This window comes from Panulirus ornatus, chromosome 1, assembly GCF_036320965.1.
Source record: "Panulirus ornatus isolate Po-2019 chromosome 1, ASM3632096v1, whole genome shotgun sequence".
NCBI classification, from domain to species: domain Eukaryota; kingdom Metazoa; phylum Arthropoda; class Malacostraca; order Decapoda; family Palinuridae; genus Panulirus; species Panulirus ornatus.
In genome coordinates, this window is record NC_092224.1 from 86,202,478 (window position 1) to 86,218,333 (window position 15,856).

Here is a 15,856-nt window from a genome sequence, read left to right on the forward strand (position 1 = left end):
TATGCACAATCTCTGAGGTAGACCACATTTGTCATTCTAATCGGATAATAATAACTGAGGGAATGAAAGGGGGCATTTCTCTTTCTGGTTACTGATAAACTGTCACAACACATGAGAAGTATTATTTCATTAAAAGTGCTATTCTCCATTGACCTCATTACTTAACAAATGCAACTGAGTGTGTTTTAAGGAGACACAAAACTCTTTAGCAGATCACCACAATAATATCTCTCTCTTTCAAGAAAGAGGGATTAAATAAAACAAGACTGAAACATTTTCAGTCAAGGAGAGTGTCTAAGTAATTACAATTCAACACTTGTTAATATAACCCAGCAAAGGGGATCTTCCCATTCATACCTAAAATTTGTATGAAAGGGGAAGTTGAAAAAATTATGAAAAATACTCTGCTGTAAAATACTGTATATGAATATACAGCTTATCATTAACAAGCTTTGGCTGCAGAAATAGCTAGCTTTTAGGAGCAGCTGTTGTATCATCAATTTCACAGGAAACAATATGGGGAATACTGAGGAAACAAAATATTCAACTGAAAATTAGACATTCATGATAACTTGATGAGCTATCAAGCAATTATCAAGAGATACTATAAATATGTTAAAAGGATTGTTTAACCACATAACAAGAAATCAAAATTATTCTCCAGGAAATAAACCTTCATTTACACCTGTGTTTAACATGAAATCAAAAACATGCTAATCACAACATTCAGTGCTGCTCTAATACAGGGTAAAAATATACTGAAAAGAAATTGTCTCCTAACACCAAATTCTAAAGCAAATAAAATATGCATTAGCAAGATTTATAAGATCTATTTAATGTAAAAAAATAATCATTGCTGCCCCACAACAGTAAAGGATATACATGACATGAACATGGATAAAGATATGTGAAAGTTTCACATGAAAGTCCCCATATGACAGCCAAGAAGTACAATTTTTTTCTGTACTATTTAGAAATATAATCTAGCTAAGCAAAATGAAGTATAACTCACAGAGGTACCAATGACCAGCACACAAATCTATCTTTGATACACTCAGCTATCCCCTACCAACACAAACTGAATGCTTTGTGCTTAACCTTTGCTGGATGCAGCGGAGTCAGTTGACTATATTTTTTTTTTCTTTTACTTTGGAATGTCAATGGGAGAGACACTTGCTTTGGAGTAAGCAGATCTATCCATCCCCATACCTGGAATGTAATTCCTAATCATAATCTCAACTATTCTTAGAATAAGCCAAAGTCCTCATCCACAGTACTTGTATCCTACTTGCATAATGTTGGTTTTATGGTAGAAATTAACGGAACATGATGCACATCACTGCGCTCTAATGTCCCATTATGATGATGGTTCCAATGAAGGATCTCATAAAGCATATATATACTTACCGGTGCACACTTGGCAAAGTGGTAATTTACCTTACCTTACTCCAACTGAACAGGGGTCCTTGTGAAAGATTAGCAAGTGCCTAATACAAGTGGATCTAAACTGGTATGACTTGGGCCTCTGCAACTGAAAAGACATATTCTAAACAGCTGGGAGATACCAACAAACTAATTCAATTTCATCATAAAGCAGTCCCCAGGGTGGGAGACTGCAAGAGATAACTAAGAAAGCTCTGTGGAAGGAGACTTCCATGTGGGTTAGCTGAGGTAACTCCCATATGGTTCAGCTGAATTGGCCTGGTATCTAGCTCACCTTGACATACATGCTGGTGCCAGCATTACCTCCTCTTCGCTTGAAGTACTCTTCAGTAACTCACTAGCAAAACCAGTATTTCCAAAGATGTGTAAAATGGCAAATGCTGTGCCATTTTTTATATATGGTAATCAGAAAATTGTACTGAACTAAAGGCTATTCTCACTAATAATCATGATTTGTAAAATGCAGGGAAAGATAATTGGAAAGCAAGTGGATGACTACTTGCAAAGGAGGAACTCTTTGACTAAGAGGTAAAATAGTTTCAAGGAACAGAGATCATGCATAATCAATCTCCTGTGCAAGGGTGAGCTATATCTTAGATCTTCTGTGATATAGGTTTCATGCTCTAAACTGAAATAAAAACTTCACTGTTGCTTTAAAGTGGAAACAATTGCTTGAGAAGTTTGTGCAATGTGTTAAGCTTGCAACTCTTAAGAGCTCTGTACGGGTTTGAAAATTGCTCTGATTGTGATATGAGAAGTAATCTTGTGGCATCTGTAACACATAAAAATCCCTAAAGAACCCTAAATGGAACATACTGTCTTTTTCATATAATAGAAAGATTTAGTTTTATGATTCTAAACTCAGGGAATGAAAAATTAGTCCTCAATATTTGGGCAGAATCTATGCACATCATCAACCTCAGAACTATAAAAATGTGAAGCTACAGGTAGAATATCAAATACCTCAAGACTTTGGATATTTACAAATTTTAGAAATATGGGCAGTAAATTATAATCTGAATGTATTACATCTTTAACAGAGTATTTTGTAGAGCATACCTAATGTAGGTTTTTGTTAGCAATATAAATAAATATATTCTATTAAGACATACAATCAACCTATCTTATATCATATATGGTCATATTACCAACAACATGAAACTTACCCAAGTGGTGCACTGATGTACCCATACCTATTTTTGTAGGACTTCCATTCTTTGCATTATTATCAGCACAAAATTCTTCCTTTTCACCCAGCACTATCACATGTGCACTTTTTGAACACCATTATATAGTTAAAATTTATGAAATATCATACATGTAGCTATGAAAAGGATAGTGCTTTATGGCCACATGTTCAAAAAATGCAAAAAGTGCTGTTGGCTACATCAGTGCACTATAAACAGAGTAGTCAACTATGAAAATGTATGAGGAGGGTGCTGGTGGTAATCTTCAATATGCTGAACTACAGATTTTGGAAATTTTAGACTTTAGGGAGATGGATCTTTTATATTCTACCCTGTTTCCTGCACTTTCTAAACTAATTCACACAGCTACTGGTTTCTCTCCCTTATATCAAGGGTTGCATTCCAAGAAAAGATCAGTACAAGCAAACACATGTTTCTATAGTAAAAGGGAGGCTCTATTCCCAGCCAGTAACAGAAATTGAAATACAAGGAGGAGAAGGTTTCCATCTAGAAAGTGGATGTCAGTATGTGAGACTATTTCTTTACCTGTTCCTGGTGCTACCTCTCTAATGCAGGAAATGGCAAACATGTATGAAAGAGGTATGAATTAAGTTTCATGCATACACTAATGAAAATCTTATAACAAAATACTGTATTGTAAATGTCACAGAATGAACATTATGAAAGAGCACAGGAGCTACAATGATATGGGCAAGGAAGAGAACAGTAGTGGTGTGGTTGAAGGGGAAGAAATGGTGATGTTGGCAAGGAAGAGACCTGACATAGTGTGGGTTGGGAAGGATGGAAGCTGTATTATGTGTGGATAAGGAAAGGAGCAACAGTGGCAAGGACAGGGGAGGAAAGGGAGCAGTGGTGGTGCGGTAGGGATAAGGAGGGGGTTGTAGGGTGAGAGAGGGAGGGAACAGCAGTGGTGTGGGTGGGAGAGGAAGGGAGCTCTGGGAGTGTGACTGAAGGATGGGAGTGGTGGTAGTGTGGATGGAGGAAGGGAGCTGTGGTGGTTTGGATGGAGGAAGGAAGCAATGGCAATGTAGGTGTGAGAGCAAAGAAATATTGACCCCTGAAACAATCATCTGGATTGGAATCTATTACCTCTTCTCCTGACCTATCCTTCCCTCTGCACCTTTCCTCTGGCAACATCAATGAAGCTACCACACCAAAGCTCTCAGCAACAAGCTTAATCTCAGCCAAACAGCACCCCAACTCTCTTAAATGTTTGAGGTCCTCAAGTAGGCTTTTTATACTCACAATGCCTAAATCCAAAGTAAAACATCTTGCCCATTTCTGCATTTGATTCCTATGAAGACTTTAAGCCAAGTGAAAGCAATGAGGATACACTCACAAATTCATGTACGTCTGAATGCCATTTAGGTACAAAAAAGTCTCTGCTGTCGGATTCATATCTTGGATAATTTCAATAGCAATTTTTTTCCCAGGTGAAATGCATGTAATGTATCATATATTGAGAAGGAAGTGATGATGAGGGATTTTGCTTTACTGCTGAAAATAGGATTAACTGGGATTAAGAAAAAGAGGAGTTCGGGCCCAGGCTCCTCAATGGACCTCAAGCCCCAGGGCAGCAATGCCCCCCTCCTCATTAAGCATAACAAACTTAGGTGATGTCTTTTCAGAATATCTGAAAATATTCCACACACAAAGAGTGTACTACAGTGAAAGGGTTTAATATAACACTATTTGGATCTGACCAAAATACAAATACAGTGCTCTTGCTTCTGAATAGCATATGCCCCATGTGCTCTCTGCCATGGCCTCATTTTCTTCATGGAACTTTTTATATTCTAACTTTGCAAGAGAAAGAATCTGCAACAGCAGAAGTATACAGAGTACACACAAGCTCTTAGTCTAGTTATCAACATAGCAATTGATGATAATATCAATGAACAAATAATATTAAGAATTACGTACAACCTTCTCATTGCAATCAGTGATACAAATAGTTTTTTACTTATTTTAAAATAAATATTTTATAAATAATCAATACAATACTTGTAACAAGTGCAAACATATAAAACAGTGTTCATAAAAAACAATGCATACTTAAAATCACAATTAACTGGATGTTGATAATTCCTTAATGACAAGTGGTTTAGGGCTACATAATTTTGGTATCACAAAACAGAGATTAAAATACTAATTTGGCAAAGTTTCACTGCCTGAAACAATGTATCCATTAGTTCTGTATGGAACTCTTACTTCAGGGTTGATTTTTAAAAGAAATCAATCATTTGGTCAATACAAGCAAAAATAGAAAATCATAATCTCTCCAAAACAAATGCCTTATCAACAATCCCTTTATGCTCCTAATTATGGATACCTCTCTTTCATTATTTCAACTTATCACTGAAAAGTTATATCTCAAATATACTGTATATTTCTACTGAGCACTTTGTTCTGGGCTTTCCCTAACTTCTCCATCTATGTGGCTGACACAGACAGATAAAACATACCAACTCTTAAAAGGTTATGTACCAGTATTCACTATCCAGAAAATAAAGTTGCCTCTAAATATAATACAAACCATTTTATATGAGTTCAAGTTATCTATCTAAGTTAGCCTTTTAGCATTAGTAGACCAGTTATGAGACTTACTAGTACTGGGTTTACCTAGAAAGCACCTTATGCATGTACCACATATGCAAATTAAAACTATTCTTCATATTTACTTAGATTCCTATATATAGGATACAGACAAACAAACTAAATTTTTGTTAAATTGTCAAAAAGCTATAAATTATCATAACAAATCTGAGTTACTTGATTTTACAATTTTTTTTTCAACAATCACAATGACAGCATTATCAAAAGGACTGTATCCCAAGCATCATCACATTTCCTTGTCACATTAACAATAATACTTAACAACCAAAGTCATAAGAATAATATACATTTTTCTCACTTTGTGTTTCTGAGACACTGTTGTGCTTTACATATGCCTGACACACATTACAAACATACTTTTAAACTAAAGCTAACATTAAATCAAATTTCTCTTTATTTTGTTATGAAACATCATAAAGAACTGTGAAGATCTAAAGTGTACAAGAAGACATGAGTTTACTCAATTTTATGACTTGAACCTGGATGGATAAACATCTATAATCAGATGTTTTACAATGGTATAGTTCCTGGTCTGTTGGGGATGAGAGAGCTTGGGAAGTGAGTCAATTGTTGTTCGCTGATGATACAGCGCTGGTGGCTGATTCATGTGAGAAACTGCAGAAGCTGGTGACTGAGTTTGGTAAAGTGTGTGGAAGAAGAAAGTTGAGAGTAAATGTGAATAAGAGCAAGGTTATTAGGTACAGTAGGGGTGAGGGTCAAGTCAATTGGGAGGTGAGTTTGAATGGAGAAAAACTGGAGGAAGTGAAGTGTTTTAGATATCTGGGAGTGGATCTGTCAGCGGATGGAACCATGGAAGCGGAAGTGGATCATAGGGTGGGGGAGGGGGCGAAAATTTTGGGAGCCTTGAAAAATGTGTGGAAGTCGAGAACATTATCTCGGAAAGCAAAAATGGGTATGTTTGAGGGAATAGTGGTTCCAACAATGCTGTATGGTTGCGAGGCGTGGGCTATGGATAGAGATGTGCGCAGGAGGATGGATGTGCTGGAAATGAGATGTTTGAGGACAATGTGTGGTGTGAGGTGGTTTGATCGAGTAAGTAACGTAAGGGTAAGAGAGATGTGTGGAAATAAAAAGAGCGTGGTTGAGAGAGCAGAAGAGGGTGTTTTGAAATGGTTTGGACACATGGAGAGAATGAGTGAGGAGAGATTGACCAAGAGGATATATGTGTCGGAGGTGGAGGGAACGAGGAGAAGAGGGAGACCAAATTGGAGGTGGAAAGATGGAGTGAAAAAGATTTTGTGTGATCGGGGCCTGAACATGCAGGAGGGTGAAAGGAGGGCAAGAAATAGAGTGAATTGGAGTCATGTGGTATACAGGGGTTGACGTGCTGTCAGTGGATTGAAGCAAGAAGGCATGTGAAGCGTCTGGGGTAAACCATGGAAAGCTGTGTAGGTATGTATATTTGCGTGTGTGGACGTGTGTATGTACATGTGTATGGGGGGGGGGGGGTTGGGCCATTTCTTTCGTCTGTTTCCTTGCGCTACCTCGCAAACGCGGGAGACAGCGACAAAGTATAAAAAAAAAAAAAAAAAAAAAAAAAAAAGTTCCCACTTGAATATCATAGCCTTCATGTTTAAGTAACTAAAGATATAGCATAGTAACACACTCGAATATCACAGATCCTAAATGCTTGGGATCAAGATGACTTCAGAATGTCAATAATTTCAAAAATCAATAAATCTATTCAAGAAATCCATATAATAAATTGCATCAGATGTTTTTAATATACTACATATTGAAGTACACATTAAGTCTGCAAATAAATTTGATTTTACCATTCTTTTACACTCACAATGTTTTGTTCACAAATCAGTTTTCAGTACATTTCATTCTCATATGTTTGCCATGTGCTGCAATTAATACTGCCTCCTGAAAAGCAGACAGATACCCACCCCATCATGCATTGCCAGTTACTCAAACATTTGCCAGATTTCCCCAGTCCCTTTTACATATAGATTCCTGTGAGTTACTTTCTATTATGTAATACACTCACTGATGCCTTCTTTCACTGTGTCCAAAACCTGTAGTCACACACCCCGAGTGATTAGAATTCTTGTGTTATGGGGAGAAGATTTTACAATTGTGTTGCCTTGTTTCTTGACCTCGTGTATATGTACCTTGTCTTAACACACACACCCCCTAGCCTTTGCCAGGATTGTGTATGAGAGTGTGATTACAATCTGCATTTCATAGGGAGAGAGTTTTCACTCATGTTCCCGTCTTCTTAACCAAGCATATGTATACCACGTATTTACTCCAATGTATGTATTCACAAACATGCATAAACACACACACACACAATTAGCTCATCCCAAACACCCATTCTACCGAGCAGCACCAGGAGGGGGATGAACAGCTGGGTAGCGTGGACCAGCTGCTGCAACCAGGATTTGAACCTATGCAGGTCTTGTCCCAAGTAACAAAAGTAGTTAGCAATGCCCTTAGCTAATGACCAGAAAGACGCATCAGTGGATGATGAAGAGAGATTATCAACTTCTTTTGAATAAAGGAACGCTTTGCCATGATTATGGGCAGTGATGAATCATGAATAGGAATGGGAGGAAGGAACAACTGAACCATGGACTTGATGAAAAGGTCATCTTGGAGGAAGACAGGATAAATGCTTCTATTCCCTCTTTTATCCCTGGGGATAGGGGAGAAAGAAAGCTTCCCACGTTTTCCCAGCGTGTCGTAGAAGGCGACTAAAATGGGAGGGAACGGGGGGCTGGAAATCCTTCCCTCTCGTTTTTTTAAATTTTCCAAAAGAGGAACAGAGAAGGGGCCAAAAAAAGGATATTCCCTCAAAGGCTCAGTCCTCTGTGCTTAACGCTACCTCGCTAACGCGGGAAATGGCAGAGTGAAAATTCCCTCTTTTATGTTGATATCATTGGTATGGAGAGTGAATGTCATCTGTTTGTTGTATGTGTCACTTAAAATGGTGAAAGTGGGAGAGAATGTCCATTCAAGGTGAGTGGAGTGTGTGAGCTGGATCTGTGTGCGTACTGTATATGAGATTATCATAATCAGGGCAATCAATTGCCCATACCACATATGCTACTAAAGAAATGAACGTCAGTAAAAAAAAACATCTCATGCAAGGCTTACTATCTTTTAGGGGTCAGAGAGTGATGCACTTAACCAAAGAATTTTGAGGGAGTTTTGAATGTGCAAAATGTTCTGGAAAGTTGAACATTTCAGGAAGTGTACTTTTGCATCTGTGATACTCGAGTGCACGTATTTTCAAGACCTGACACTTACCGTATTAATCAATATATCATCAGTGACAGAAATATATAAATAAAAATAATAAATGTTTATATTTCTTATTTTCTAAATATTTCAAAGGAATGTTGGAGTGAAAAGCTAAAATGATATAATTTAAATTTCATCATTCACAACTAACAGAGACATTAAAATGATATCTAAGAGATCATAACAAACTAAAATTTTAATAATTAGATATTAAAGCATAAAATGGAAATAAATTATACATCATAATTCAGACAAAAATATAAATCATTTTAACAAGTTCTTCTCAATTCTTTGTTTCTCCATCCTAAATGAGAAAAAAATTATAATACTTCAAGAACAAACTGCATGGTCTATAATCATACGAGAAAGAACTGTGATATATCTAAGGTATACCTCATCTAAAATCATAAAGTTCCTTTTCTTCCTTGATTGTTTAAGCATCTGTAATTATTTGCAATGAAAGAATTTGCACTAGCAGCTGATGTAAAATACAAAAAGAATGAGAATACTTTCTTATTCAGAATATATCAAGTGATTCTAAGGATATACTGTATAAAGATCTGTTGTACCAATAATAAATGCCAAAAGAAAATAATGTAAGTTCAAATCTTTAAACATCTACATGTCTGTTGTCTATCAGGAGAACTGCCTCAGGAAAACAATGAAGGAAATAGTGAAATACTGTAAAGACTGTAAGTAGCTGTAATAACAAGTTTAGTCTTAACTAAATCAGGAGCGTACCATAGGGGGGAGTGGAGGTTGATGGGGTGATTGCCTCCCCTCCCTTGAGCTATAGCTACAGAATATACAATAAATCTATTCAACAAAAATTATTTATACATTTATACAATCATTCTAACCATCTTAGTTCCTTGAAAGGAAAAATAAAAGTATTGTTTTGGATATTCACACCAGTGACCAAAGAAAACCATGTTCATTTCACCACCTCTCTGAAACAGTGTGAAACATATATCAATCAAATCTTATCAATCTGAAAAAGAATAATAATATGTTTCAGTGAACAAAACTCTTATCACTGCTATCAGCTGGTTTGTCATTAAATATCATAAATCTATATTTATTCAAGAATGGTCACTGGTCTCATAATAAACACTTCTGTACAACAGCTGTATTCAGTTTTATGAGAATTTGACCAATATCAGTGAATTACTTAAATATCCAAATACAGTAACTCAAAAATTGGTTAAATCCTTTGGAATACAATGATGCTGGAGAGACCACAATAAGAAACAACCACAGTATATGGGAATTTCTAAATATTTTGAAGTAATACATTCTTACATAACACTCTAGTTCTGAGCTTTCCATCATTATCTTGGTGAATCCATGATTTTCTTTCCCTTGACCAAATCCTGGGTACGCACCTGAGCTGAATGTGTATCATTGATTGTACTTCTGTTGATGACCAAATATGAAAAAATAATACATTGTGAACATAAAGTGGAATCAAACCTGCAGAGCACTTCCTTTAAGAAGCAAAAAAAAAAAAAAAAAAAGTCTATACAGATACACTGATTTCTCACTGCCTACAACACACAATAGTAAAAAATAAACGTATCTCCACACTTGATCAGGGTATACATAGGGTACCCCAAATACAGCACATTGCTAATTTTAGACTTTCCAAGAAACACACAGAAATGCTATTTACAAGTTGTCATTTTCCATAAGTACACAGCAACTCCCCAAAATGAAAAGCACAGTATTCACTTCACTTTATGCAGTACAACTGAATATCACTGGACTTTTCTTTTCAAACCATATTATCACTTATAGATGCTTAACCATTGTTTAAGAGGCTTCAGGCACAATTGTGCTGACAAGTCTTGCCACAATTGGTCTTATTTTCAAATATAATCATGTTTCTCTCTCTAAAAAAATAGGGGGACTGAAAAAATATAATGATGAAAAAAGTGGGGAGTTACTTGGAGACTGATGTGCATGTCCATACGAGGTAAATAATTATTGTACAGTATGGTAATGAACAGTTCTTCAAGAGTTTCTCTTCATCTTTAGATTGCTCTGTGTAGTCTTTCCTTATAAATTACAAGCTGAAAAACATAAGAATTTTATAATGGTATGTTCTAGTATCAAATGATTATTTGAAAATATTTGTAATCTAAATTGCCTTTAAAAAAAAAACTATATATAAGCATAAAAGAAAACTAAACCTTAAATTGTGTCTTTAAAAGAAATATCTTAATACATTTCATATAAAATCAGAAGTCAGACCAGACCTACACAAACTACTCACCTCTATCATTAAGTTTTATTTACAATGAAAGACCATCGCTGAGTAAGTATTGTCTTATCACAGTTTTCTACTGTTAAACCAACTAATCTCTCCCTTGCACTATCTATGCATAAGCTGAGCCCTTCTGCCATTATTAACCGATCACCATCTGTACGCACCCATTTCTGCAAGAAAAGAAATACAATGCAATATTAAGGTATTTTTTAAAACAGGTTATCTAAAATGTGTTTCATATAACACCTCAAAAGACTTTTTTAGATAGCATAGTAACCTGTGCAGTTCATGATCCTAGGACAAGGTTTATATCCTGATACAGGCATAATCATGCCAGATGTTTTTGCCTTAAATAAAAGATTTGCCAGTCACCCTTAAGACCTCAGTTAAGAAACTAATGATTCTATGTTCCTAACTAGCAAACTTTATACAATGAAGCTGTTGTGACTCCATTCAATTCATAAAACAAAACAGCATATGTGTGTGCACAACTAAAATTCCTTGAGAAACATCCAGTTTTCATAAAGTATGGTAATATTTCCTAAGCAAGTGCATCAAACTTATCTCTGCATTGAGGAACAGGCATCATATATGCTGGCAAATAATATCATATGGCACTGCCAGACTATGCCTGTTTGTTGTTGTGCCATGCACAAGAAGTCACCTTTAATCAGATTATATCATCAGAGTACAATATTTTTGAAAAACTTCTCACTCTAAAGGAGTCCATCCTTTCCCTGCTACAGACTGTAGCAAAGCCTTGAAGCTGCAGGAGTCCCCTGGAAGAGGGGTCCTTGGAGTTATACAAATAATACAATAATAATAATAATAATAATAATAATAATAATAATAATAATAATAATAATGATAATACTAATAATAATAATAGTGGATGAAGACAAGCAAGTATGAATATGTACATGTGTATATATGTATATGTCTATGTATGTGGATGTATATGTACGTATATGCTGATATGTATATGTCTATGTGCATGTATAGGCATTTCTGTATGTATATGTGTGTATGAGTGGATGGGCAATTCTTTCTTCGACTGTTTCCAGGCATTACCTCGCTGACACAAGAAACGGTAATCATGTATAAATAAATAAATATATAATAATAAGAATAATAATCATCTTGTGGAGGCAAAGGTGAAGATTTGTAGAGGTTCTCAATAGAAGAGACAATGTTGGGGTGAAGAGAGCGGTGAGAGTGAGTGAGCTTCGAAAGGAGACATGTGTGAGGAACTACCAGGAAAGATTGAGTGCGGAGTGGAAGGAGGTGGGAGTGAATGATGCAGGGGGGTGAGGGAGGAATGGGATGCATTTAGGGAAGCAGTGATGGCTTGCACAAAAGATGCTTGAGGCATGAGAAAGGTGGGAGGTCGGCAGATTAGAAAGGGTAGCGAGTGGTGGGATGAAGAAGTAGGATTGTTAGTGAAAATGAAGAGAGAGGCATTTGGACGATTTTTGCAGAGAAGTAGGGCGAATGAGTGGGAGATGTATAAAGGAAAGAGGCACGAGGTCATGAGAGGGGTGCAAGAGGTGAAAAAGAGGGCAAATGAGAGTTGGGGTGAGAGAGTATCATTAAATTTTAGGGAGAATATAAAGATGTTTTGGAAGGAGGTAAATAAAGTGCATCAGACAACAGAACAAACGGGAACATCAGTGAAGGGGGCTAATGGGGAGGTAATAACAAGAAGTGGTGAAGTGAGAAGGAGATGGAGTGAGTATTTTGAAGATCTGTTGAATGTGTTTGATGATAGAATGGCAGATGTAGGGTGTTTTGGTAGAGGTGCTGTGCAAAGTGAGAGAATCAGAGAGAATGGTTTGGTAAACAGAGGAGAGGTAGCGAAAGCTTTGCGGAAGATGAAATACGGCAAGACGGTGGGTTTGGATCGTAATGACGTGGAATTTATCAAAAAACGGGTGACTGTGTTGTTGACTGATTGGTGAGGATATTCAATGTGTGTGTGGTTTGTGGTGAAGTGCCCGAGGATTGAAGGAATGCATGCATAGTGCCATTGTACAAAGGCAAAGTGGATAAAGTTGGGTGTTCAAATTATAGGGGTATAAGTTTGTTGAGTATTCCTGGGAAATTATTGGGAGGGTATCGATTGAGAGGGCAAAGGCATGTACAAAGCATCAGATTGGGGAGGAACAGTGTGGTTTCAGAAGTGGTGGAGGATGTGTGGATCAGGTGTTTGCTTTGACGAATGTATGTGAGAAATACTTAGAAAAAGAAATGGAAATGTATGTAGCATTTATGGATCTGGAGAAGGCTTATGGTAAGAGTTGATACAGATGCTTCGTGGAAGGTATTAAGAGTATATGGTGTGGGAGGTAAGTTGCTAGAAGCAGTGAAAAGATATTAACAAGAATGTAAGGATTGTGTAAGAGTAGGAAAAGAGGGAAGTGATTGGTTTCCAGTGAATGTCGGTTTGCGGCAGGGGTGCGTAATGTCTCCATGGTTGTTTAATTTGTTTATGGACAGGGTTGTTAGGGAGGTGAATGCAAGAGGTTGGAGAGAGGGACAAGTATGCAGTCTGTTGCAGATGAAAGGGCTTGGGAAGTGAGTCAGTTGTTGTTTGCTGATGATACAGTGCTGGTAGCTGATTTGGGTGACAAACTGCAGAAGTTGGTGACTGAGTTTGGTAAAGTAAGTGAAAGAAGAAAGCTGTGAGTAAATGTGAATAAGAGCAAGGTTATTAGGTTCAGTAGGGTTAAGGGACAAGTTAACTGGGAGGTAAGTTTGAATGAAGAAAAACTGGACGAAGTGAAGTGTTTTAGATAACTGGGAAGGGATTTAGTGGCAGATGGAACCATGGAAGCGGAAGTGAGTCATAGGATGGGGAAGGGAGCAAAGGTTCTGGGTGCATTGAAGAATGTGTGGAAGGCGAGAACGTTATCTCGGAAAGCATAAATGGGTATGTTTGAAGGAATAGTGGTTCCAATAATGTTATATGGTTACGAGGCATGGACTATGGATAGGGTTGAGTGGAGGAGGGTGGATGTGTTGGAAATGAGATGTTTGAGGACATTATGTGGTGTGGGGTGGTTTGATTGAGTTAATAATGAAAGGGGGAGAGAGGTGTGTGGTGACAGGGAGAGTGGTTGAGAGAGCGGGAGAGGGTGTATTAAAATGGTTTGGTCACATGGAGAGAATGAGCGAGGAAAGATTGACAAAGAGGATATGTGTGTCAAAGTTGGAGGGAATGAGAAGTGGGAGACCAAATTGGAGGTGGAAGGACGGAGTGAAAAAGATTTTGAGCGATCGGGGCCTGAACATACAGGAGGGGGAAAGGTGTGCAAGGAATAGAGTGAATTGGAACGATGTGGTATACCGGGGTCAACATACTGTCAATGGATTGAACCGGGGCATGTGAAAAGTATGGGGTAAACCATGGAAAGTTTTGTGGGGCCTGGATGTGGAAAGGGAGCTGTGGTTTCGGTGCATTACACATGACAGCTGGAGGCTGAGTGTGAACGAATGTGGCTTTTGTTGTTTTTTCCTGGAGCTACCTTGCACGCACGCAGAGGGGGGGCTGCCATTTCATGTGTGGTGGGGTGGTGAAGGGAATGGATGAAGGCAGCAAGTATGAATATGTACATGTATATATACGTGTCTGTATATGTATGTATACACTGAAATGTGTAGGTATATATATGTGCGTGTGTGGGTGTTTATGTAAATACATGTGTATGTGGGTGGGTTGGGCCACTCTTTTGTCTGTTTCCTTGCGCTACCTCACTAACCTGGGAGACAGTGACAAAGCATAATAAATAAAATAATATAAATAATAAGTGCCTGAAAATTGGCAGAATGCATGTTTAGTGCCATTTTAAAAAGGCAAAGGGGATGAAGGTGAGTGTTCAGCCTACAGAGGCATAATTTTGTTGAGTACTCCTGAAAAACTGTATGTTAGGGTACTGATCGAGAAGTTGAAGGCATCTACAAAGCATCAGATTGGGGAGGAGCGGTGTGGTTTTAGAAATGGTAGAGGATGTGTGGATCATATGTTTGCCTTGAAGAATGTATGTGAGAAATACTCTGAAAAACAATGGATTTGTGTGTAGCATTTATGGATCTGAAGAAGGTCTTAAGAGTATACGGTGTGGGAGGTAAGCTGTGAGAGGCAGTGATTTTTTTATCATAGGTGTAAGGCATGTTTACGAATGGGGAAAGAGGAGAGTGATTGTTCACAGTGAAAGTTGGTTTGTGGCAGGGGTGTGTAATGTCCCCATGGTTGTTTAATTTGTTTATAGATGGGCTGGTTAGGGAGATAATTGAAAGAGTTTAGAGAGAGGGACAAGTATGCAGTCTGTTGCAGATGAAAGGGCTTGGGAAGTGAGTCAGTTGTTTGTCAGTGATACAGCACTGGAGGCTGATTTGAGTGAGAAATACATGTATATATATATATATCTTTTTTTTTCTTTCTTTTTTTTTTTTTTGCTTTGTCGCTGTCTCCCACGTTAGCGAGGTAGCACAAGGAAACAGATGAAAGAATGGCCCAACCCACCCCCATACACATGTATATACATACGTCCACACACGTAAATATACATACCTACACAGCTTTCCATGGTTTACCCCAGACGCTTCACATGCTCTGATTCAATCCATTGACAGCACGTCGACCCTGGTATACCACATCGATCCAATTCACTCTATTCCTTGCCCTCCTTTCACCCTCCTGTATGTTTAGGCCCAATCACTCAAAATCTTTTTCACTCCATCTTTCCACCTCCAATTTGGTCTCCCACTTCTCCTCATTCCCTCCACCTCTAACACAAATATCCTCTTTGTCAATCTTTCCTCACTCATTCTCTTCATGTGCCCAAACCATTTCAAAACACCCTCTTCTGCTCTCTCAACCACGCTCTTCTTATTTCCACACATCTCTCTTACCCTTACATTACTTACTCGATCAAGCCACGTCACACCACATATTGTCCTCAAACATCTCATTTCCAGCACATCCACCCTCCAGTGCACAACTCTATCCATAGCCCACGCTCGCAACCATACAACATTGTTGGAACCA

The 15,856-nt window shown here is 37.7% G+C and overlaps 1 long non-coding RNA gene across 1 annotated transcript; it reads right to left on the minus strand.

The window, feature by feature from the left end:
• Window positions 1-8,657: 8,657 nt before the first annotated feature.
• On the minus strand, window positions 8,658-10,979 carry LOC139750466 (uncharacterized). Its single transcript, XR_011713161.1, has 2 exons — window positions 10,816-10,979; window positions 8,658-10,612 (listed from the first exon to the last, which is right to left on the minus strand). It is a non-coding gene; the product is annotated as an uncharacterized lncRNA (long non-coding RNA).
• Window positions 10,980-15,856: the final 4,877 nt, after the last annotated feature.